Genomic DNA, 26,778 nt, shown 5'->3' with positions numbered 1-26,778 from the left:
TTTGAGCGTAAGCACTGACCCCGAGAAAGCGATTCTCTCAAATGCCCGTAACTTACAAAAGGTGCTTACCTTAAAATATACTACTGGGAGAACCATTAGGGAGGGAGTGTTAGGTGGCCCTCAACCATTTCCTTCTTTTAGCATTCAGTCTAAAATATGGCCCTGAAGACAGAGGTAAGAGGGAAATGGCTGAATCGACAAGAAATCATCGCATGGTATTTTTCAGCCACTTGATTGGGGGATTTTTAGTGGGGAATAGAACATTTCAATCGATCTCACAAAAGTTTTCCAGAGTATAGAACATTTGATGTACAAATAAAAGGAGCACACACAAGTATTTTTTTTTCAGATAAAAGGTGACTTCCTTATTTTTCGATACGAAAAAAAATGTTTGGTTTTGGATGGGATAAAAATTTAAAGATCAACAGTTCGTGCCGATATTGATTTCAAATATTTCTATTATACTCGAATTCTGTTTTTTTCTTTTTTTTTTTTTTTTTTGAAGGATCTGCCATTGCAAAAAAAGAAAAACATTTTATTTAGTAGATAATAGGGTATTCTTTAAACCTGTTTTGTGCTCGTAACAGTTTTTTTTAACTGCTGGTTTTTGCTCTGTCCATCTCTAGCCAAAATCCTTAACGCTCATTTTGTATTTTTCGCAAAATAACAATATATAAAAAAAAACAGTTATTTTTTTTTTAAAAAATTTTAAAAATATTTGTGATTTAGTTCGTTTTTTTAAAAAAAAGTTTGAATAGATAATTTAACAATGCACTGATCAAATCCACAAAAATATGCAAAAACTGATAAATATTCGTTGCTTTTATCTAAATTTTATAAAGGTAGGAAAATTTTGCCAAATTTAATAGTTATTAATACTTTTTTTTAAAAATATTTGAAACCATTTTCCCCTTTAATTCACAACCAATTGTATGCATATGGATAGACACCGTGTATGTTATTGTATAAGTATGTTAGTATTTCATTTTATAACTGACGTTGAACAGCCTACCTAATTTTGGGTTTACGACTACTAATGCTCAATTCCGTGGTCTTGTCATTTTGAACCCAATCCAGAAGACAAGGAAACTCCTGGATCAGTACCCCCAGAGGTATGATTTGTTATGGGAACAGGGACTTCGTGACTCGACATATTTAACGTACATCAGTCACCAGCCGGCAGGGATCGAACCCACGACCTCTTGGGCATGGGCCCAGTGCCCTAATGTTAAACGTTTATGTAATCTTTCTCTTTTTACGAGGAAGCAATCTTACAAATTGCGACCATTATAGTGTATGCCAAACTTAAGTAGATTTCCTATTAAATCGAATGCAGTGAAAGAGTTTTTACATGATTACGGAGTATCTCTCATATTTCGCAATAACATTCCGCCGTCAAAATAATGTTAAACTACATCGCTTCTTTTTTTTAAAATTATTATTACCAGCTGAAAGAAAGATTAAAGTACACCGAGAATTATCGATAAATCCGTTGAATATAATTATATTTACTTATAGTTACGTTGTGAAATTTTCTACCTGAAATATTTGAATAACAAAATCGCTGAACTAGTTAAGAGTCCCCTTTCCATCAGGCTAACCGTGGGAGGTTTTCGTAATTTTCCTTTCCATGTAAATGCGGGTTAGTTCCATTAAAATAGTATTCGACGAGGGCAAAATTTTTCCCATTACTTGATTCAGTGGTGTGGTAGTTGTCTTCTGGATAAGGTTCAAAATGACAATGCTACGGAGTTGAACATTAACTGTCGTTAACGTAAAATTGAGTCGTTGGCTATTCAACGACGGTTATAAAATGAAACAACTCGTAATAGTTCAGCGAATGAATATGAAAAAGTTTATCGCAATACCGCGTCAACACGTGGGCTGTAAGATAGCAGTCACGTGACACGAGAAGAAGATTGATCTCTGTAGAAGGCGATCCATTAAAGCGAGAATTATAAATAAGCCATTGTTTTGACACATATTTGAATTAATTTCCATAATTTTCGTTCCTAGCATAGAAAGGATTTTGTATTCCCCCAATTAAATCTTTATTCATTACCCGAAATTAAACCTCACTTAATACCAAACTGAAAACAATAGTTTTTTTTTTGTTCCTTCATTAAATCGGACCTTGTTATGATCATAAATATTAACTGTTGTAATTATAATGTAAACCATAACTTTGTAATTAAATTACATACGTATTGTAATGAAATGTTATGATGAATTGTTAATGGGAATCGTTATTCTATTTTCATTTCAGTATTTCTATTCAGACGAAATTATTCGTAAACTTTACGGTTTCAAATTCATTTATTTTCTTGATTTATATTGTGATAATGATGTGCCTTGATCAGTTATGGAGAGTATAACTTTTGTTTTTATTTGTTTTATTCTTAGGGTGACCAGACGTCCCCGATTTCCGGGGATTGTCCCCGGCGAGGACCTCGTGTCCCCGGTCGGTTTGCGTCCCCGGTTTTGTCCCCGGTTATAAAATTAAAAAATTTTGTGTAAAATATTTGATAAAAATATGTTATATGCAATTTTTATTTTCTCAAAAATTTTCATACAAATTAATGTAAGCATTGAAAATTAAATGTAAACTAGTTTTTGAGAACGCACTATAACTTATACTACAGAAATTTTGGAACACATAACTTTAATATCTAGTTATGTTTACATTTTTACTAGGCTGTACGCCAGACAAGTTTATATAAGTAAAGAAGTTTAAAGCAAGACGTAACATGAATATTAGTTGCTGCTTTTAAGGGGGTTCGGTACCTCCTATGTTGACAATGTTAAAATGGCATATTTCGATGTACCTTTTTGAAAAAAGTATCGTAGTTAGAGCTTTGAAATTTTTTTTGTGTATGTAATAGATATTCTAGATTATACTGAAGTCAATTTTTTTTAATTTAGTGAATTAAAAGAAATTAAAAAAAAATAAATTACACAGCATGTCGGAAAATTTTAAAAGCTTCACATTTTCATCCGAAAATTTTGAATTTAAAAAAAATATTAAGTTTCTCTTAAAAAACTGCTCACTTCAGCACAAACTACAGTACTAAAGGAACTTTTTAAATCAAATATCAAAGTGTTGTGATCAATAGTTTTCAAGAAAAGGTACATCGAAGCAAAAAAAACATAGTTTTGAGTTATTTGCATTTAAAGCGTAAATATTAGACTACCAACAATATTTAAAATTTAAATTCAAAAATCAAATTGTTTCTAAGTTATAAATCTCGTACTGCTTACATTTCAAACTAATTACTCTTGAATGTTTCTTTTATTTGATTGAAAAATAGGTTTTTAAACTATACTCTCCTCACTTTTCGAGCGATTAAAAAGCCCTTAAAATGATCAAACTGAATGCGATAATTATAAAATCGTATAATTCAGAAATCACGCATAAATTTTATTCATGAAAATTGAATATTCAAGTCTTTACCAAGATGTTTTGTTTAAATTTAAATGAGTTAAAAGTATTTTTGTTAAAAAAAATAACTATATTACAAAAAAAAATCTGAGAAAATGCATATTTCAAGATAAACATTCTAAACACAGAAATAATTAACAAAGAACTGTAAATAAGAATTTACTTCAAAATTAGAAATATTATGTAAAGAACATTTAAACAAAATATCAAAATGATGTAACGAGAAATTAGGGAGAAAACAAAATCCGGTCCAAGGTAAATTCGAATAATGTAAACGAAATTCCTAATCTATGCCGGTAATGACAGCTTCAAAACAATCCTGGTCCATAAGCAATGTTTTTTTTGCATTTCAGTGCTTTATTTTCTTCTCTCTTTTACGTAAGTAAACAAAAACGTAATGAAGAATAAAAAAAACGTAAAAATAATGACCTAATAACAGTATAATAAAAGAGCAAAACAAAAATAGACTTAACAAATCAAACTAATGTAAATCTCAGTTTTATATTCAAAATTCTCGAAAATCGCATGGAAATAAAGAACAAACAAATAATCCAGTTAAAGTTACAATCAACTAAAGATATTGTAAAGTTGAAATTATAAAAAAAATTTTAATGACTTGGTAATAGCACATGCAAAAAATAATGGACATTATAATGTTTACGAAATCGTCTGTCAAAAGTGGGCGTGGCATGGGTGTTTTCGGTTTGTTTACATTTTTTAATTTCAGTTTAAGTGCACTTCTACGTGGATTTCAAACAAAAGCAATATATCGTTAGAAAGCTAATAATTTCTAGTTTAATTATTGATCAAAATCTCAAATTCGATTTTTTGAAGGTTTTTAGGTACTGAACCCCCTTAAAACAATTAATATCTTGGGTTACATAAACTGCCAATATTAGCTAATTTCCACTAAAAACAACAACAATTACTACATTTCCGCTTTATTTTAGAAAAATAACTAAAACATTTTAAAATCAGGTAAACATTTTATAAATATCTAACCAATAAAGTGTAAAACCATTTTTTATGAAATTGTTATTATTATCACTTACGACTAATTAATTTTCATAAATTCTAATTATTCTACAGTTTGAAAACCTCATAATTTGTTATCGTAATAGATATTTAGAAAAATATTTTTATTTCTTTAAAATAGATGTCAATATGGCAACATAAACAAAAAAAAGAAAATGTCATTATTTGGATGATTGGAAAAACGAGTTTCCATTTATTGAACCGAATCCTAATAATTCTTCCAAAGTAAAATGTATAATGTGTGGAGCAACGTTTTGAGTTGGAAGTGGAGGATGAACAGCTATAGCAGATCACATTCTTACAATTAAACACAAAGAAGCTTTGGCAGCAAAAACGAAATCGGTCAAACAGTTTTTTCGTAAGCTGGAACCATCCAAAGAAGAGTTTGACTTAGCAACATATGAAGGAACGCTTGCATTTCACACCATTCGTCACAACCAATCGTTTCGCAGCATGGACTGTACTTCAAATTTACAAAAGAAATTTGTAGACAAGAAATTTTCATGTGCCCGAACAAAATGCGAAGCTATCGCTGTCAATGTTTTTTCTCCGTGGGCATTTCTTGAATTGAAGAAAGATTTACGATACTTCCAATCACAATCGTGTAAAATTACTTCCTATTTTAGTGCGGTATTTTCAGTGGGACAGTGCTAAGGATCCAATTAATAATAAACTTGTATCACTAAACGAAATTAAAGGAGAAACTGTAAAGATTTTATCTTCAGAAATATTAAACGCACTATTCGAGTTCCAATTGAAGGATAAAATGGCTGGTTTGTCTGCTGATAATACTAACACTAATTTTGGAGGATTGTTAAGAAGAGGAACAGAAAATGTTCATGCTAAAGTTCAAACTGAGTTAGGAAGAGATATTTTTGGTTTTGGGTGTAATGCGCATATTATACATAATGGCGCTAAAACTGCTTTTGATTGTTTGCCTGTAGATATTGAAGTTATGGTATCTAAACTTTTTAGTTATTTTAAAATTTACACAGTCCGAATTGAAAGACTGAAAGAATTTTGTGAGTATGCTGACCAAGAATATCATAAAATTTTAGGACACATTCATGTTAGGTGGTTGACATTACTTCCTGCTGCAGAAAGAATTCTTAAAATTTATTTATCTCTTAAAGAATTTATGTTGTCTGAAAAAAAGTGCCCAAAAATCTTGAAGAATTATTTTGAGAGTGAAACAACCGAGTTATGGTTGTTTTTTGCGCATTCGCATGCTGCAATTTTTAATCAAAGCATCTTGAAAATTGAAAGCGATGACAAATGTGTTATTGAATCTGGAACGGTTGTCAAGGATTTGATATTTAAATTGAAAGCACTAAAGAATGCCAAATTTGTTCCACTTGTTATAAAACCTGAATTGACTAAATTAATTGCTGAGAATATCATTACTGAAGATTCTTATTTAGAAACGTCGAAAGAATTCTATGAAGCTGCGATTTCATATTTAGAAGCTTGGAACGATAACAACGATGATATGTCTGATTTGAAGTGCCTTCTTTTAGATTGTAAGCCTTCACGGTCTGAATTCGACGAGGCAGTTCTGTCTCTCTCTTCAAAATGTGCAATTTTGAATGTGCAATTTTGAATTTTGAATTCCGACGATTTATTTGACGAGTTTACTTATCTTGAAGGTTATTTGGATTCAAAAGACGATAAATGGTACCAATCCGTACACATAACAGACAAATGGCGCGAAATAAACAATTATTTTCAAAAAAACAATATACCATTTACAAATATCAAAAGAATTGTTGAGCTTGCAATGTGCTGGCCAAGCATCAATGCGCCTGTAGAACGGGTATTTTCGCGCATAAATAACTATTGGACTAATAAAAAATCGCGAATGGATGTGAATACAGTGAAAACGGTTTTATCTGTACTGATTAATTTTGATTTTTCATGTGACATATTTTCTCAATTACTCGAAAAAAATCCTGAAATTTTAAAGAAGATTCATGCTTCAGAAAAATACGGTGTTTAGAAATAGTATAATTTTAAAAGCAATACAATTGTTTTGTTAACAGATTTTAAACTTGTGTAAAAATGTTATGATCACGATTTTAACGATATAATTTATATACTAAGTTATAAAAAAAATGTAAACGAAAAAAAAAAAAATTAAATATTTTTTAAGATAAATGATCAAATTTTTTTAAAATTTTTTTTTCTGTCGTTTAAATTGGGGGGGGTAGAGATGAGTGTCCCCGGAATTGCCCGAAAAAATCTGGTCACCCTATTTATTCTCTGAAATCGATATGGTATTTCTTGCATGTATTTGTCCATTCTAATGATTAATTTTGTAATCTCTCCAAAGAGTTATTAGAGCCCGGATTTTGATGACCTAAAAAATCTCAACTAATGCCCTTAAAAAGTGCAAAAAATGTCCTTAAAAAGGGCAAAAAATGCCTTTAAAAATCCAAATATTGCGCAAAAAATGCCTTAAATAAAGTAAAAATATTGAATTAAAAAAATGTTTTGCTCTTTAAAATTATTATGAGTCATTTAAAAAATATAAAGCAATGCAATACTTGTTCTACGTTCATTAAAGTTTGAAAAATTTGTTTTATATCCTAAAATAACAGAAAAAGGAAAATATCTTGACACCAAAATATTCTTATTTTGTATAGAAACTTTAATGGATATAACAACTTCCATTTCATAATATTACTAAATATCAGAATTACATTGGATTATTAATTTTTTTTTTGATAATTTGAAATGTAAACGAGCGTCTCTTGTCTGAAAGTAAATTTTCATTCCTGCAGAAGCTTCTTTCAACGTCTACTGATGTTATACACTGTTAGAAATTTCTCGGAAAAGATGGTTAAATAACAATTTATTTCATTGTTATTTCACCATATTCAAACAAAACAGTCAAATCACCATAAATAATATGGTAATCAAACTGTTAACTGTAAAAAAAATCGTCGATTGATCATTTTAACCAAATACGTTAAAACAACTGTAAATTTATTCGCGCCATCTAGGTCTTTCGCCATAGAGAAGCGTTAGAAGCTCAAAGCTCATGCGATAATGGAAATATAAATATTATTCCAAATAGCGTGAGCTTTGATGGAATGCATGGGATCTCCATCACCATTGAGCAAGACTAAGATACAAAATGTAAGTATTTCATCATCAATTATTTCATGTTATTATATATTGTATTTAAGTTTGAATCCCTCATAAAAATGTAATTTTGAGTACATGTGTTCTTATGCAGTGTCAAGTGATAAGTAAGCGCCATTGCACTTCAATATTCTACTAGCGACGAACTTTGATTTTCGAATGAAAACACAATTCTTAATTAAATATATTATTACTATTAAAGTTTATTCATTGCATAAGAAATATTATTCGTGAAAGTCTAATACAGTGTTTCCCAACCTTTTTTGTACCATGCCCCACCTAAGCCTTTCTAAAATTCTATGTAACATATACATAATTTTTAATATAAGAAAATCGAATTGTTCATTTAAGAAACTTAGGAAATTGCTAGCGAAACAAAATAAGTAAATTTTCAGAACATATAATAAAAAATTCAAATTCGAAATAATTTTAATAAAGATTTTTCTATAATTATTTAATATTTTAATTTAGTGAGATTCTTGCCCTTGATGCTTGCTGCACATAGATTTTATCTTAGGTTCCAATTTGGTTAGCTTCAGTCTCAAGTCTCCCCATTGTGTACGATTTCTTTTTTTTACCAATGAAATCATTTACAGCACTAAATCCACATTCAGCTAAATATGCAGATGGAATCGGTAACAATAGTTTTCTTGCACATTTGATTGAATTTGGGTATTAGTTTTTTGTTTCCTCTCGAAGCCATGACATCACTCATTTCATATTAAATAAAGTTTTAACTGACTAATCATTTTCCATTTCTGCAAGTTCTTGATATATCAGACAAATCCACTAACATGGACTGCAACATCCATGTTGGTATATAAATTTGTTTTAAATCAGAATATCTTTCTCTTAAATCAGCCGATAGAATTTTCAGATGATAGACAATAACAAGTAAAGCGGTATCGTTTACTTCACATTTTTGGAGCCAATGAAACTGTTCAAAATTTTTGTTGTTAATATATTTCTGACATAACTCAATAAGGGTAATGAAGCCAAGTATCTTCGTTTTTGCATCAACAAGAGTTTTATTGGTTCCTTGAAGTTTCTTATTTAATATATTCGGTTTTTCAAAGATATTGGCTAAATAACTCACAAATGCTTTACCATCGAATGTAAACAGATACTTCATTTCAGGTTTATCGCCTTAAAAATCCTTAAGTCACATAATATTTATTGACTGCAATTATTTAAGAATTTATTATTGTATTTTTGTAGTATATTTGTAAGTCGTATTTTTTTCTGATTCTTATTTTGTTATCCTAAATTTGGTAGTTTGAAATTCATTTGGCACATTGGTGATAGTGGCAGCACAGATCCTTGTATGGACTTATTCCCTAAATTATTTTAAGAAGTCTTTTTACCTCAATATATATAATTAACATTTGACCTTGTGATAAATTAAAAGTTTTGATTAGTTCTGTTCTATATTAAATATTAAAATGAACTTGATGACATTCTGGTTACTTTTGATAGTATGAACCAACTCAAAAACTCTTTGCTTTAATAAATTTGTCGAGAAAAAAAACTGATTGTTAATAATTAATATTAAATGTTTATCTGATTGAAACAGCAAAAGAGGTTAATGCTACCTTGGTTGATAGTTTGCGAATTAACCGTAAAATAAAGTTCAGAATATTATAAAGTCTTCTTAATGATTCCAATTTATTAAAATAGTAGTAAAAGGCATATTTTTTATGAAAAAAGTGACAGTGTGACAACTAGCTAGTGAATTGCCATTTGTTATGTTTAGTGCCTTAAAGTAGGTGGTGACTGTTAATTTTGCACAATACTGTACAATATTGACAAAATTATACTGGAAATTATAAAAGTGTTCTCTTCTAAACAAAATAATAATTAAAAATAGTAGGTTTTGAATTTAAAAAACAGTTTTTTCTTTCTTTTATGTTGAAATTGCTTTTCTTGCACTTTAGTGGAGCAAATTATACTTCAGTTATATTTATTTTATATCCGTTGTTGAACAGCCATCCCAATTTTTGGGTTTATGACAACAAATGTTCAACTCCGTTGCCATGTAATTTTGAACCAATCCAGAAGACAAGAAAACTCCTGGATCAGTACTCCCAGAAGTATTGATTTGTTACAAAATCATGAGGGACTTAGAGACTCGACAGATTTAATGTTAATCAGTCACCATTTACTACACATGGAGTCTTCGGCTGGCATGGATCGAACCCACGAACTCTTGGACATGTGCCCTGGGCCCTATCGACCAAGCTATCCCAGCCTTTTATTTCAGTTATAGTTAGTCTGGTACATCCATTATGTACAAAAAATTTCTTTATTTATTTATTGTGTTTTTTTTTTCAGGCCGACTACTAAACCTGAACATACCTAAGTACTGAAAAAAGAGTCAAATTAAAAAAAATTTCTAGTTTTTATTTGTTTTTGTAAAGTGTAGTAGTGTATTTAGTGATTTTACACAATTAATTCCTTTTTAAAATTCTCATATTCATGATTTAGTCTTTATTTTCTAGCTTTTATCCCATTAATTGCTGTTACAACATATCTAGTGTGTTCATTTTTATTACTTAAATTCACTTTAAGTTATTTTAATGTAATGAGGCAAGGTGCTATATGTTTTTACAGTTTGCAAAAGTGAAATGTAGGCTAAATTGAAAATGTGATGAATAATAATTTAAAAGCAAAATTTATAATGTATCATTGCATATTATCTGTATATGTAATTATGTAAGTTACTCATCTAGAGTGTACTATCTCCACATGTCAACTCATAGACATGAGTTCTGTGTTAAATTTAAGTGTAACTCGTTAGTTGCAAATAAATTAATTTGCTGTTTTACTATTAATAAGTTTATTTAAATGTAGATGTATTTCAAACTTATTATGTATGTACTTAGTGTAGATACATCTAAATAGTTAATTTTCTTTCAGGTCTTCAAACCACTTGATCTGCAATCGTTACCAAAGCATCCATGTCTTAGGTAATTGTGTGATCCACAAACATAGAGTTTCAATTTGCCAGTGACTAAAAATGTCAATATATTTTTAGTTTAATTTTAGCTATTGTTTAAAAAGAGAAAAATGATTAAAAGAATTAAAATAATTCATCTGGGATATTTCTCTCCCTATTTAAACTTGCATATTGAATTTTATGAGAATAAATGTTGTAAGATATTTTTATTAATAATTGAGAAAATTAATTAGAATTTTATAAAATTTCTCACTGCTGGGAGATGTATCTCCACACGTTTGAAATAATCTATATCTAATATTTGTTGTCTTAGCATTTGAATGTTTTCAGAAATGTTTAAATTTAAAATTTTGTGAAAATTATAAATTAATTTATAAGATAATGTATTTTTTTATTCTCATATCACTCATTATTATTATTTTTTTTTTTTAATTTTAGGGACATCAATGTTGAGGTGTGAGGAACTATGGATGGCATAGCCGTAAACACCAAATTTTTTGCGTCTATTACATATTAGAGGTACTAAAAATTTCATTGATTTTTCTTGTATTTTTCTTCTTCTCCCCCTCCCCTAAGCTCTAAAGTTCTTGAGCAAAAAAAAAAATAAAAAACTTTTAGCAAATCGTTAGAATGCCACAAGACCTATAAACATGACTTTTTATACCATTCTTCCAATTGTTGCACAAAAATTTACCTGATGTGTGTTTCAATATATTATTCATTAAAACCAATTATATTTTAAATAAACCTATGATTGGAACAATATCTTATCAGAATTGCTGTTTATGATTAAAATTTAATTATTAATTCAAATAGTTCTAACTAATTACAAATGAATCTCAATTCAGTTAAGGGATGATCCATCAGTTATTTTGTGCTTTTTATCATAATGTAAACAACTTAAATTAACTGGGGTCTGTTTAGAAGAAATTTGGGTCCGTTAACGGACCCTTCACAAAATATCTTTTCATAAAAAGGGACCCTTCACAAAATATCTTTTCATAACAACAGACCCTTCACAAAATATTTTAACTTAAAAACGGACCCTTCACAAAATAATTTATCTTTTAATCGGACCCTTCACAAAATAATTTATCTTTTAATCGGACCCTTCACAAATTTGTTTATCTTCATTATTGTTTTGCTAATCGAATAAGACCTTCCCGGGGGGGGGGACAGATGTAAACAAACTAAGTTTTGTCTTCGGCAGACGCTTCTTCCTTTATTCGTCCGAAATAAATATTCTGCGTTCAGCAGTAAAAGCTGAATACGAAATATTTGTATGTTGCTCCTCTCATTTAGTTGCAGCAATTGCTGTTTATTTTTGAAAATTTAATTTTTTTAATTTATTATAATTTTACAGTGTTAAGCATAATCTTGTCTGTCTTTACATTTTAAAAACTCCTTGGAAAAGTTTTTTTGCAATAACGGACCCTATTTGCACAAATTCACAAAAGCAGACCCTGGTTGAAAGAATGTGACTTAACGTTTATTTTATATTCACAAATTACGAGTAATTTTTTCACAATTTTACAAAAAAGGACCTTTCACAAAATGTCTGGGCAGACCCCTGATTAAAGATTAGAAGCTCTGATTTAACTCACGATTTTTTTTTTTTTACTGAAATCAAATCACTAATAAATCAAATATTACGATAAATAAGTTTAATTATGAGAAATTTTAAGTATTTTGTTATACAAATTAACAATAGATTCTGCTTGGATGTGCCTTCGCCTTTTTTTTTTTTTTTTTAATTATTATGCTCTACTCTTAATAGATTAAATTAATTTAAAAATGTTTGCAGATTAAGTCTGTTAAACAAATGTATATGACTTTCCAATATTCTATAATTGTTTGCTTTCTCATGTGAAAATGTCATATCTAAAATGTTAGAAATAACTGAAAGTTACAATTCCTATGTTAGTAAAATATTTTAAACAAAATGAGGCTGTCACTAAAACAGTAGTGTTGTATTATGTTTTAAGAGCTTAAAAAGCTGCTGAATATATGCTATGTATCAATTTTATTCATTGAGTGTTCATACTGATTGAGAATAGATTCTTTTTGCTACAGATAACACATATTTACACATTTTTTTAATCTAGTTCCGAGGTAATAAAATAAATTTGTTCATTTACTTTTGCATCAAGTTGCATTTGGCTTGGTCAACCTTTCTGTGCTGAGTTTATTAACAACTAACTGGTTTCTCTAATAATTAACAGTCTATAACTAATAATAAACTTGTCAATTTGTATAAATGTTTATGGTAATTTCTAATTTGCCTTTCAGTTGCTTTTGTTGATAGCCATTTTTTTAGCTTTTTGCTTTTATTTTCTTACATATGTGTATGTTGAGCGTTTCTAAATAAAAGGATTCTCCATGAAAACTTGGTATTAAAATAGTATTGAAAATATTTTTGACTTCGTGGAGTTTTTTTTTTTTTTTTTTTTTTTCTTCATTTTCCACAATATGAGATTTGAGATATGGTGTGGCAAGGTTTTCTATTTTGGCTAAATTTGTTTCTTAAAAATCAGTATTTGGAATATTGATATCAGTAATGTTTGTCTTGCAAAATTTTCAATAGAAAAAGTCAGTTTGCTATTATATTGAATTTTATCATAATTATAGTTGTTTCTGAAGCATAAGAAAATTGATGTACATGAAATTATTTTTTACTAATTTTAACATATTTTTCAGGTGCTTTGTTAGAATAAATCCAGTGTCTGGCTCCAAAGTAGAAAGGGAAAAGATTGTTTATCAGAAATTCACTCAAGATTTTAAGCTTTCTATCTATGACAGTTGGGTGAAAGATTGTCGACATTAATAAATTCATCAATTTTTTATTCTTTCCTTCATTCACAGGGTGCGTAACATTTTAAAAAAGTGTTTAAAGGTGTTTATTTTGCATGAAATGATCTGTAGAAATTAATAAAGTCATTTTTGTTATTTGTAATTGTTTTCTTTTCATTATCTGCAATTTATCAACATGTTTATGAAGTTTTAATAAAAAAACTTTATTTTACTTAAAAAGTTGAAACAGCTGATGTTAGAATTACCTAGTTTAGTTTTGAGAATAACTTAACTTTCAAAAATTGTGTTATAAATTGTTCTAATTATCATTTATATTCTGTTTTCGTATACGTTAAATGATATATCTTGAAGTTCAGTATCTAACCTGTTGAAAATTTCATTCTTATTGGCCTTATGCCAAACAAGCAATAAGGACCCTGTTGTTGTATAGTTCCTATTCAGGTAGACAAGCAATGTTAAGAAAATGGTCACCCGACAGGCCTTAGGTTACCATTAAATTTATTAAGTTCCTCCGCCAGTGTAATTTTATAGCTGCGAACTATTTTCATATTTCTTAGAAAAATTTAAACTATTTCAGCACCTAATCTGTTTTCTGAAATCTTGGTCACTAATATTATAGAGTTAACAATTTACTAAACAGTTTTAATAAGCTATTTGCATCTTCTGATCGTAATTAAATGTTTTAGTCTCATAAATTTATAAACGGCTTAATGTTAATTTTTTTTACCTGTGTTAGTTCCAATTAGAAAATAAATCGTAAAGATTCCATACATATTCAGTGACATTCCATATGAAACAATTATTCTATTTTATTGTTAATTATTCTATTTATGATAGTTATCTCTTTAGCCCGAGATGTTGTAAACAGTTTCTAAACCATAGACTTTTATATTTACTGTTATTAAACAATACTAAACTATACGGTTATAAACAAATTAAATTCTTTAGACCTGGTTAATTAACCGTATTAGGTGTATACAGTAGTACAACCGTTATTTTTGTTAACATTGTTTTTTAACCGTGTTTGTTGTAAACAGTATTAAATCCGTAAAGGTAAATAACTTTTCTCAGCCGTAAACTTTACGGTTAATCGCATGGACAGACTGCTGCCGTTCCTTTTACCGTAATTTTGGAAAGAAATTTTTAACAGTGTAGGTGTGTACTTGAAAAAGACGGTCTCACTTACTGACAATTCTTCATCAATTTGAAAAGATTTTGCTTCACCTGTTAATATTCTATAGATTTTCTTCATTGTTTGGTAGCCAGTGTAATAATGAAAATTGATAAAAAAATAATAAAAATTGGAAAAAATTAACAAAAAAAAACTTTAAAAAATGCATTAAAATGCAAAATACGCCCCAAAATTTCAAGAAAAATGCCCTATAAATCTAAAAAAAATGCTCTAAAAGACAAAAAATGTCCAAAAATGCAAAAAAAATGCAAATGTCATCAAAATCCGGGCCTTAGTTATTATTTTATTTAAATCAAAACCAGTTGATCAATATAGTACACTACAGTTGAATATTTCGGCCATAAACTTCATACCTACTGCATCTAAGTCCTTATTAAATTTACTTTTGATCACGAGGTGTTTTTTATTTTACAGTCCCAGGCCAAATTATGAGACACACTTTAAGATTCTATGTAAAATCTTAATTATCAGGTGATACTATACAGCTTTTACGCTTCTGAAACCGGTTTGCACTTGTTTACGTTCGTGTATCAATGGGTTAAATTCGTCGGGTTACATAGTCCTCCATGTTTCCATTACAAATTAGACCTCTGGGGGTACTGGATTGGAGATTAATCTTTATCTGGTTTAGATTAAAATTACGATTCGTGGATTAATGAATGCGTGTGTGAATGGGTCCTTACTATAAAACGGGCGTGATGTTTTGGTGTGCTAAAAGTCGAATTCTTGATCATAGATGGCGCCAGTGGAAAACAAGAACGACCGCACCCGTTCTACCTTAATGGCTGACTATAACAACAACAGTTATGCTTCTTTAAAAGTTATTACAATCTCATGCAATTTCAACGTTTGGATTATTTCTTTCAATTAGTATTAATTTGTCACAGCAGATGGGGGGTGGTAGGCATACTTGTGAGAAAAATTGTGCATGCGTTGCAGATCCCTAAACTCATATTGCATAATAATTGTTACACATGTTTATATTTTTCTGTGAAAAAGAAATTTAAAGATATAAAGATTTGGGTGTTTCATAATAATTTTTTTTTTATAACTTCATAATATTATTATTTTTTTATAACCGTAACTGAACAGTCGACCCAATATTTAGGTTAACGACAACTAATGTCCAACTCCGTAATCTTGTAATTTTGAACCCAATCCATAAAACAAGGGATCTCCTGGATCAAGTATTGGGAGAAATTTGCCTTCGTAGAGGACTTTTCCATGGAACTAGCCCGCGTTTGCGTTGCATGGAGTGGAAAGCCACGAAAACCTCCCACGATTTGCATGACCGCAAGAAGAATCTAGCCCATGATCCGTCTACCACTGAGGATATTTTATGTCAGCACTGTGGTCATTGCAAACCGAACGCGGAATTCGTATCGACCAGCCATCGCCGCGATTCGAACTCGGTTCACCTCATTGCAAAACGAAAGCTCTGTCCCCTGAGCCATCACGACTCAAAAGATTATATTAGGTTCGATTCTGTTGAGCATATGCAGCTGAATATTTTGCTCTAAATTGAGACGAGATCTGTATTTCGCCCTAACACGGTTTGCAGATAATCATATTCAGTGATCGCAAGTAGCGAAATTACTGTAGTCACTACTTTTTTTCGTAGTTTGTAGTGTAGTTTATCTACATTTTAAAAAAGAAGTAGTAGTAAGCAGTGCGAAACGGAAAAAAAAACAGTAGCGATTCTTTTTTTCTTTTTTAATTTTTACCTTTGTACATAAAAGTAACTAGATAAATTTGTTAAAAAAATAGTAAAATTTATGTACAAAAATAAATTGTTAAAATTTATTCAAGAAACAAAATGTCCTCTCCAGTTTCTATATCCTGATTCTTTTTACGTTTTGAACGAAAAAAACTACAGATTTCATTCTCTTTTATATTCACGTAATTCATGAGAGAAAAAACAAACACAATCTCGCACTTAATTAGTACATTTGAATAGCTTTTATTATTTCATTTCAATATTATGGATTAAAAACAAAAGAAATTGTTTTATTCTACCAAATCCAAAATGAGAAGTTTAAAAAGAAGCATGCATTATTAGAAGTACTTTTTTCCCCCTTCCTCTATCTACTTCTTAACAAATAAAAAGTTTTTCGCTTGTTATCTGCAAAAATGTTGATAGTTGTTTATTTTTTTAATACGTATATTCCCTTCTTAAAAGGAATTTGTTTACTTTCAATCTTCATTCGAGAGTAAATAAAGTTACTAAAAAAAAATGGCGAAAATTCCATTGAGGCAGACAGTATTTATCGAAATGTTTTTCCACGATATTCCGATTTCTTTATGATCTGATCTGAATTCAAATTCTGATTTCTTTCTTTGCAATTCTATATATTCTATTATGGAAAAAATCTTTATTTATTTGTCCCAGGGATATTTCGCGTTATTGAAGTCTTTTTAAAGATTTGACTTTTATTTTATTTTATTACTATTACGCGAAAAACATTTTCCCCCTCGAGGTAATTTTCAAGTTCGTTTATTGAGTATGAAAGGGGTGAGGGGGCGGGTAGAGTGAAAAGAACTTCCAAAGGAAAAGAATTGTTTACGACACGCAACATGAAAACGATAATTGAAATACAAAGTGTTAGAAGTGCGTAAACGCTCATAGTGGTGGAAGTGGGTATGAAATGTTAACGACATTTTAAAATTTATAAATCTTAAGTGCTCTTAATAATTGAAGAGATGAGACAACGAAAAGTTCTATGGATGGTGTTTGAAATGTTAACGACATTTTAAAATTTACAAATCGTAAGGTGTTCTTAATAATTGAAGAGAGATAAGAGAATGAAAAGTTCTATGGATGGCGTTTGGAATGTTAACGATATTTTATAAATCGCAGGTGTTCTTAATAATTGAAGAGATGAGAGAATGAAAAGTTCTATGGATGGTGTTTGAAATGTTAACGACATTTTAAAATTTACAAATCGTAAGGTGTTCTTAATAATTGAAGAGAGATAAGAGAATGAAAAGTTCTATGGATGGCGTTTGGAATGTTAACGATATTTTATAAATCGCAGGTGTTCTTAATAATTGAAGAGATGAGAGAATGAAAAGTTCTATGGATGGTGTTTGAAATGTTAACGACATTTTAAAATTTATAAATAGTAGGTGTTCTTAATAATTGAACAGACGAGAGAATGACTATGGGCTATGTTTTCCACACTAGGATGGTCTGCAGTTTCTTTACAGCCCATATAAAAAGCTACTGTATTCAGTGTATTTTGAGCCGATTTAGTTCAACGTGAACTCCGTAAATATTGAGGAAAAAAACAGTAAATAGTGAAGACAGTACATGCAATTATATAATAATAAACATAAATGGTGTAAAGACAGTAAACATGTAGTTTGAGCTGCAATGAAAACTTAAAATTAATATTCGAATAAAAATCGTTAGAAACACTTATTACCTTGCCAACAACACTGACTTCAAAATTTAAATCGATTGTTCATTTGCAAAATAAACTTATTATCGCTAACTCTAACTGAATACTAACAATTAACATTTGTGTTGAAAACACCATCCATAAGTTACATTTTAGCGAATTTCAGTTTATTAAATTTTAATCTCGTGCGTTAAGTTTATACATTGGATTCTTGTCGACTAGCTTTCACTTGTCAATAGATGTTCTCGAGACGTGATGACTCAGGGGACGGAGCTTTCGCCTTCCAATGACGTGAACCGGGTTCGAATCCCAGAGATAGCGGGTCAATGCGAATTCCGTGCCCGGCTCGCACCGACCACAGTACTGACTTAAAATATCCTAAGTTGGGGATGGATCATGGTTAAACCCTTGCCAGTGTCACCCGAACTGACTTCGGGTAGCAGTAAAATGAACGTTTCCATGTTTAGAATCCCGAGCTGCTTTCGTTTCTACTTTAGGATACTTAACTCACTATTTTCCTAACAGATGGCATGAGTGGTCGTAGTTTTTCACCGATTAAGACTTCATTCGAGGAAGGGAAATGTGGGTGGAGGTTTTGGGATCTACCATACTGTAAAATATTTGTAAAATGTATGTATTGAAAATCATATTGTTGTGTTTTTATATTATATCGTAAGTGTAATATTATATTGAGCTTCAAAATTTTGTTTAATTTGCTCTAATTGAACAAGGAGTGTGTATAATCCATTACTTTTTTATGTGCATGTAAAAATTATAAATGCAGTAATTATTGCATTTAAAGTTTTATTTTTGCAATAAAAAACTATTTTCTAACTTTTATAATAATATAAAGAACAAAATGAAATAGTCAAAAAATTTTCCATTTTTGGTCCATTTTTCTGAAATATATGTCACTGTCAAGGGGTTAAGAGTTCTCTTGCCGTAAGGCTAACAGTGGAAAATTTTCATGGTTTTTCTCTTCATGTAACACAAATGCGGATTAGTTTCATCAAAAAGTCCCCCACAAAGGCGAATTTCTCACAATACTTGATCCGGGAAATTCCTTGTCCTCTGGATTGGGTTCAAGGCTACGGAGTTGAACATAAGTAACCGTAAATTCTAAAAATTGGGTATCTGCTGTTCAACGACGGTTGGAAAATAAAATATAGGTGTGTTCTAGTTTAAAAGTAATTTAATTATGTTTTGCGCCTGTGAGTCAAAACGCAATAAATGTCAACCTATGCAATTACCAATCTTGAAGCAACATATTTTAATAAACTATTCATTTTAATTTTCTTGCCTCTCCATCGACCATTTTCAAAATTTATTCTTCTCTTAACGTTTTCTCCTTCTCACACTTAACGTTGTATAATTGTTTTCTTAATGAAGCCCATTCTAATGTTGGGAGAAAAAGAAGATGCTTTCAGTGAGGATTAATTAGATTTGCCACTCCCGATATTTTCTTTCAGCCAAATGTTGGAAGAGAGAGGGGGAAAAAACTTATTTTTGATGCTATAAGTGAAAGAATGGGTTCAAAATGTGAAACAGTTCACTGAAAATAATGTAAGTAACTGAATTATTTATTTTGAAAAATACACTGGTGTTAGAAATTAAGAGAATTTGCAGACTTGGTTGATTATCTCTAGAACTACGGGACCGATTTTGATGACATTTGATATGTATACATACATAGATACAATACGAGACAAACAACCCTTCAACAATTGTAATACATACGCACGATCGTGCGTAACACTCGTTGGTGTCGGAATGTACAAAACAGCGGGTGCAGAATATACAAAAACATGGGTTAAATAGGGGGCATTGTTCCCTCTTACACATATACAGCCCTCGCAGTGTGATTTCATACTTGAAATAAGTATGCAGTTTATCGTTTCCTGTTTCAATTTCATACCTTCCGACTCCAACGAGTGTGACGCACGATCATGCGTATGTATTACAATTGTTGAAGGGTTGTTTGTCTCGTATTGTATCTATGTATGTATACATATCAAATGTCATTAAAATCGGATCAGTAGTTCTAGAGATAATCAACCCAGTCTGCAAATTCTCTTAATTTCTAACACCAGTGCATATTTTATTTCACTTGCTTCTGAAAACATAATATTATCTACTTAATAATATTATAACATAATATTATATACTTTAAAGTATATTTAAATGCAAATTTATAAGAATAAATTTGTCTTCTTTATACGTTTTTAATGCAAAGATTAAATAAAAGGGGGGGGAGACATTTTCTATGCCGAATAAGTACGCATTCCTTTTACATTAAAATACTTCGTTTTACTAATTGAGAAAAAAACACAAATTCTAAATCAAAATAAATATTAAAAAAACTATAGAATCTCTACCTCTACATTACAATACATATATATATATATATATATATATATATATATATATATATATATATATATATATATATATATATATATATATATATATATATATATATCACGTGCAAATTTCACAATCTTTCCGAAAAATCTAAAAAAAACTAAAGATAATCTTGCTGTCCTCCTCTGAAGTCATAGCATTGACGTGGCTATTTATTTATTTATTTATGGATACTTCGGGTTTGTTTGTGTATTCTCGAGACACTAAGTTGTTCTGAATTTTACATGCCATGTTTTTGCGTAAAAATGAGTTCTTCATATTGTTAGATGAGGATATGACAAAAAAAGTACATCGGGAAATCATCCAACATATGATATGCAATTACCTTATCCTTTATGTTCGAATTTAAGCTATTTAGTTAATACCAGAAAGAAATTCTTCGACCTGAAACTTCTTCCGAAAGATGAAATAGCCTCTGTAAATACTGTCCCCTATCGTTGAGATTACGAAACATGGTCGAGAATCAGATGAATAATACAGTAGTTGCATCATGCTTATGCTAACCTACTCGAAAGATTTTTCATTTTTACTATCAACATGTAACATTCCTCCCTCTTTCTGATTAGTAGGGTCAAACTGATCTAATAAAAGTAAAGCTTACTAACGGGGAAAAAACTAAGGACACGTTTTATCCAAGAAAGTAAAAGTCAACATAAAATCTCGTGTTCTCAAGGTTTTTGTAGCTGTAACCGAAATCGGAATCCGCCCACGAAAGCTACAGTGCAGCGGTAAAAGAAGAAATACAAGGCTGAACACAGGTCTTACGGGTCCCAGGACAGAACTTAATACGGGCCCAGTCCTTAAAGCACAAAAATCCTTACTTTCATTATTTTTTTTTGTAGAATTATTAAAGACGATTTATCAAAATTGTTTATATATATATATATATATATATATGTAAAATGTTGCAGTCGGACCGAGCAGGAAAACAGACACAGGATTTTAATTAAATCAGAGTAACTTTTATTTGAACATTCTTAGTTGAGTGGGAGCGAAGAAGTGATGTTTACTCCATCAGCAAACAGTCTTTCTGGTAGGGAAAATCTTGCAAAAATCCTAAAATGTCTCTATTTAGGGAAAAGAGGGAAATCTCAGAACTTACAATTGGTTAATGAACTTGCTCGAGTGATTCCCACGGCTTAAAAGGGAAAAAAGATCTTAATTTAAATGTATGCATACTTTGGCTAAAAATAGATTTAGAAACAGGATGTGGCTTTTAAAAGTGTGAGAAAGTATTTCAAATAGAATAATTAATTAGTAATAAAGTAGGAATTGTTTTATAGCAAAGAAACTAACATAAAAAGATTAATAAAAGCTTTTTATGTTACATATATATATATATATATATATATAAAATAAATAAATAAATACAAGAAAACACGAAGAAAGTTAAGAAAAACAACCTATCCTTTTTTTTTTTTTTTTTTTTTTTAGAAATAAACTTTTGTTTGTTATTTTTGTACTTATTATTCCCCCCCCCCCTTTTTCTTTTTCTTCATATGTCTATAATTTGTCTTTGTTTTATTCTTCATTTTGAACTTATATATATATATATATATATATGAACGTAAAAATTCATATCTATACATATATGAATATATGGAGTCACTATAACTGTTTTTTGCAGAAAAATTGAGGTATTTTTGAGATATAAATGAGGTATTTTTCAAAGGTTTAAATGAGATTGTTATTTAAATACGTAGTTAGGTTGAAAATGAATGCAAATGAATACTTCAAAATATACCTTAGATATACCTCCAGAGGTATATGTGTATCAAATTGAGGTGTTTCATCTTACATCTGTGGAGAGGTAGATATTTACTACTTTAAAGTGTTTCATTTTAAACTTTAGGTTATTTGTTATCAACATGAAGTATATTTTTTTGTCACCTGTGCAAGTATTTCATCAACAACCTAAGGAGTTTCATTTAACACTTCAGGTTATTCTGAGTCTACCTAAAGTGTATTTTTTGACAGTTGGACAGGTTGTTTTTCATGAACGTAAGGTGTTCGATGTTCTACTATGGGTAATTATTTTTTAAGCATGGATTTATATAGTTGTTGAGGTATTTACTTATCTATTTAAGGTGTGACATTTTACACTTCCGGTTATTTTAAACCTCTATTTTTTGGCACTTAAAAAGGTTATTTTTTACTAACTTTAGGTGTTCCATGTTCTACCTTTGGTTGTTATTTCGCAACCTTAAGTATATATATTTGTATTTTTAGAGGCATTAATTTATCAACTTAAGATGCGACATTTTACACCACAGACTCATATAGCTCAACCTAAAGCTGTTTTTTTTTTAAAAACTTGCGAAGGTAATAATTCACTAATGTGATATTTTATACGGTTCACTAAGGTTATTAATTTTTAACCTCCCTATTATAAAAAGATATTATAAGAATAATGTATATCTTTACTTTTTTTCACTAGTAGAGATCTTCATACATCAACCTGAAGCTTTTAATCTTTTACATTCGGCAGTAATTGCTTCTTTTGTTAAGCTATAAAAGAAAGCCTCAAGTACACAATTCTTCTGTAATTTTAATAAGATTCAATTAAATCATCTTGCAATGACATTTATCCAAATTCTACAGTTAGGATAAATTATGCCGATAGTAAACGACTGTTTTGATTGTTTCTGGAGTGAAAGTTCCAAATGCATTTCCCAGAAAATAACCGACTAACAATTGTAGAAATTCTGTCTTAGGGTCAAAGGGGGGAAAAAACTGAGATTGTCGGTGATTTGTAGTTTTAGGCAATTGCGAGATATCAATCAAATAAGAAAAAGTAGGCTAAGTAAATTTTTACTTATTCTATAGTCAACGTGTAGGCTTTTAAACATCATTTACGGGAATTAACATCATACTCAGTCCAAATGTAACACAATTTTGTGTTTTTTTTTCAAGTCTGAGAAAAATTTCAATCAAATCCTATTATTATTTTTTTTAATGTTCCTCACACATTTTAAAATAGAGTATGCAACGTTTTTTTCCATCACGTTTATTTCAGCTTAAATCAATACAAAAGGTTTATCATTCATCCAATGTTTATACGAAATTAAGCACATTAAAGATACAATCGAATTTCTGTACTTACGAGTGGCCGGGATAGCCTGGTTGGTAGGCATGTCTAAGAGCTCGTAAGTTCGAACCCCCGTCAACCGAAAACTCCTTGCGTAGTAAATGGTGATTGATGCACGTTAAATCTGCTCGAGTCACAAAGTCTTCCATAACAAATCCTACTTCTGAGGGTACCGATCCAGGAGTCTTATTGTCTTCTGGATTGGGTTCAAAATGACAAGGCTACAGAGTTAAACACTAGTAGTCGTAAACTCAAAAATTGGGTCTTCTGTTCAACGAAAGATATAAAATAAAATTAAATATACTTGCGCCCATATATTTAAAAAAAAAGAATAATTAAGGCACTTAAGTATTTAGTATAGTATAGTATTGTATTGTATAGTATTTAGTATAGTATAGTATAGTATAGTATAGTATAGTATAGTATTGTATAGTATTTAGTATAGTATAGTATAGTATAGTATAGTATTTAGTATAGTATAGTATAGTATTTAGTTTAGTATAGTATTTAGTAGGACTGGGCTATAAATCGATGTATCGAGGCATATCGATTTAACGCATATATCGGCAAGACGATACAGCGACTTTCATTCAAGGCGATGCATCAGAAATCTGATTTAAGCCGTCGAGTAAAGACAACGAGCGCAAAACGATATAGCGATATAAGACACGCAAGGATATAAGATAACGATATAGCGATATAAGACTCTTCTCTTACGTTCCGATGTCGACTCGCGCTGTGGAAGACGATGTTCGTTTCGTTATGTTAAAATGGCCTTGATTGGTGAGCTGTAGAATCAGAATCAGAGTTTTGAGAACACATATCGTTATATCGCATGTTCCTTTTCGCACCTCTTAGCTTTTTTTTTCTTTGTCGCGGCTTTTCTTGTAGATTATTTTCAGTGGGACTAACTTCGTGATCGCCGATGTTACCTTGTTCTGAAGGGAATCTATTATTGAAAAGAATATATAAAGAGTTTCTTCATTAATTAGATAAGTTTTTTTTTAAAAAAACTTCCTTTTATTTTAAATGTGAAAATTATCGGCAATCTAATTTAGGCTCCCATAAAGAATTGAATTTGTTAGGTTATTTTTTTACTTTCTTTTAATTTATTAAAAACTTTTTGGATGAAACTTCTAATAATTTAATGAGTTTTTATTACTGATTTTAAATTTATAAATCTTGTTGTTTTTATTTTTAGAAATAAAGTTAAAACAAAATTTATTTTTGTCATTTAGAATTGGACATAAGTCAATCAACTTCGTTTATACAAAAAAATTTGAAAGGTTTGCGTATTTTATTCATTTTTTAAAATCATTTAGCACTTCGTTTTATTAGAGAGTATAATAATTTTTCTTAAAAAATGTTCTTTTCATATTATTTGTTAATTAGCTAAATATATTATCGAATATCACAATTTTTTTATTTTTAAGAAATTAAATCTTACTTTGTTTTTCGTTCATAATTCGGTCATTATTTAATTTAATTTAATTATTTATCTGAAATGATAAGGTCCCGCAGACACGGTTCCCCTGCAGATCACCGAAGTCAAGCATCACTGGCTGCGGTCAGTGTGCGGGTGAGTGACCACTTGGATCAGTCTGCGTAGAGACCGAGGGTGTGCGGTATTGGTCCTCGTTAAACTGTTCTACCGTAAAGTGCTCGATTCCGCGTGCAGGTCGTCGAGCTACCGAAGCGGGGGTGCCATCCCATCTGCAGAGGATCAAAATTGTGATGGCATGTCTTCGGATCATCCTCAGGGATGTTTCCCAGACCGTCGCCAATAGCCCATTGTGCAGCTCTAGAGTGACGTAAATGAACTATAATAACTGAAATGATAATAATAAAAAATTGTGTTTTGAAAAACGTTTTTCTTTCCTAAAATTTATTTTGCACTTTGTTTTAAACATACAAATAATTTTTAACGGTTCATTTAGACGATCGAACTTAATAATTATGTAATTATTTATGCATAATAGTACAAGAAAATGTTAATCTGTAAAAAACGCTTTAAAAAAAGTTTTTAGCACTTTGTTTTACGCGTATTATGAATATCTAAACAAGCATTTCAATAAATATTTTAAGTAAGATTTGAACATTGTAGTCAATTTATTTAATATCTTTCTTAAGCAAAACATATATATCTTCAAATTTATAAATTGATTTAAATCAATCTGAGTATGAAGTTTTGATAGAAATCTGACTTTCTGTGCCTTACAAGTAAATGAAATTCAAAAATACTATATCGCGATACATCGCTATATCGCGATGCAAAACTGACGATGCATCACGATATATAATTTCTAATATCGCCCAGTCCTAGTATTTAGTATAGTATAGTATTTAGTATAGTATTTAGTATAGTATAGTATTTAGTATAGTATAGTATTTAGTATAGTATAGTATTGTATAGTATAGTATTTAGTATAGTATAGTATAGTATTTAGTATAGTATAGTATAGTATTTAGTATAGTATAGTATAGTATGACACTTAAGTATTTAAATACTTTTATGAACTACTCACAATACTGAACAAAAATACAGAAAACTCTTTTCTAAAATCGAATATAAATGAAGCAAGTAAGGCAAAGTTTAGATTTAGTAATGCATTCCTGACAGCAAAGAAAATAAATTCTTAATAATTGTGTGCCTAGCACTCACAAATAAGTCACAATTAGAAACACACAGTTTATCGATACACGTTTCGCATTGTTCCTTCATGAAATACAGCAAAAAAAAAAAAATGTGTGTTGGGCTTTTTTTTTAAGTAGACGAAGCGTCGATTGATTGAAGATAAAGAAACAGAATAACAATCAGTATAAATACATTTATTCATAAGATGTACATGGATTACTTTATAAAAGAAAAGAAGTTTTTCCCCTCGGTCTTAAATCAACATATGTGTCCCTCCCCCCTTTTTGCTGGTTGAATTTAAAAATCTATTTCAAATTTTTATCACCTAAATCTTTTGATTTTTCGATAGTTAAAGCGAAGTAAAAGAAAATTTTTGTTTTTAATTTCCTTCTTAAAGCATTAAAATGTATCTTTACTGATTAACGTTACGAAAATGTGTAAACACTGTCTAATGACATGAATAAGGGATGAGATGAGGAGATTGAAAAATTTTTGAGGCAAGAAAAATGTTGTTTTAAAGAAGTTTAAACTTTTTTTAAGGGACGGGAATGGCATACTGAGCAGGTGATTCGTTCGATTTTGAAGAACAGAACACTTTTCTGCGCACTGTCTGCATTGAGCAACTGATTCTGATTGAATAAAATACAAGGAAGGGA

General features: G+C 29.9%; 1 protein-coding gene and 1 long non-coding RNA gene across 2 annotated transcripts in view; one reads left to right on the top strand and one right to left on the bottom strand.

Annotated features, from left to right (window-relative positions):
* Positions 1-26,778, bottom strand: part of LOC107456578 (neuronal acetylcholine receptor subunit alpha-7-like) — a 461,896-nt gene that overhangs the window by 301,055 nt on the left and 134,063 nt on the right. The gene's annotated exons all lie outside the window — the stretch shown is intronic.
* Positions 7,471-13,527, top strand: LOC147806589 (uncharacterized). Its single transcript, XR_015435991.1, has 4 exons — positions 7,471-7,612; positions 10,535-10,584; positions 11,013-11,093; positions 13,272-13,527. It is a non-coding gene; the product is annotated as an uncharacterized LOC147806589 (long non-coding RNA).

The sequence above is a fragment of the Parasteatoda tepidariorum genome, chromosome 8 (genome assembly GCF_982258835.1).
Source record: "Parasteatoda tepidariorum strain Cologne lab strain chromosome 8, Ptep-v5.0, whole genome shotgun sequence".
Lineage (NCBI taxonomy): Eukaryota > Metazoa > Arthropoda > Arachnida > Araneae > Theridiidae > Parasteatoda > Parasteatoda tepidariorum.
This window is presented reverse-complemented; position numbering and strand designations above follow the sequence as displayed.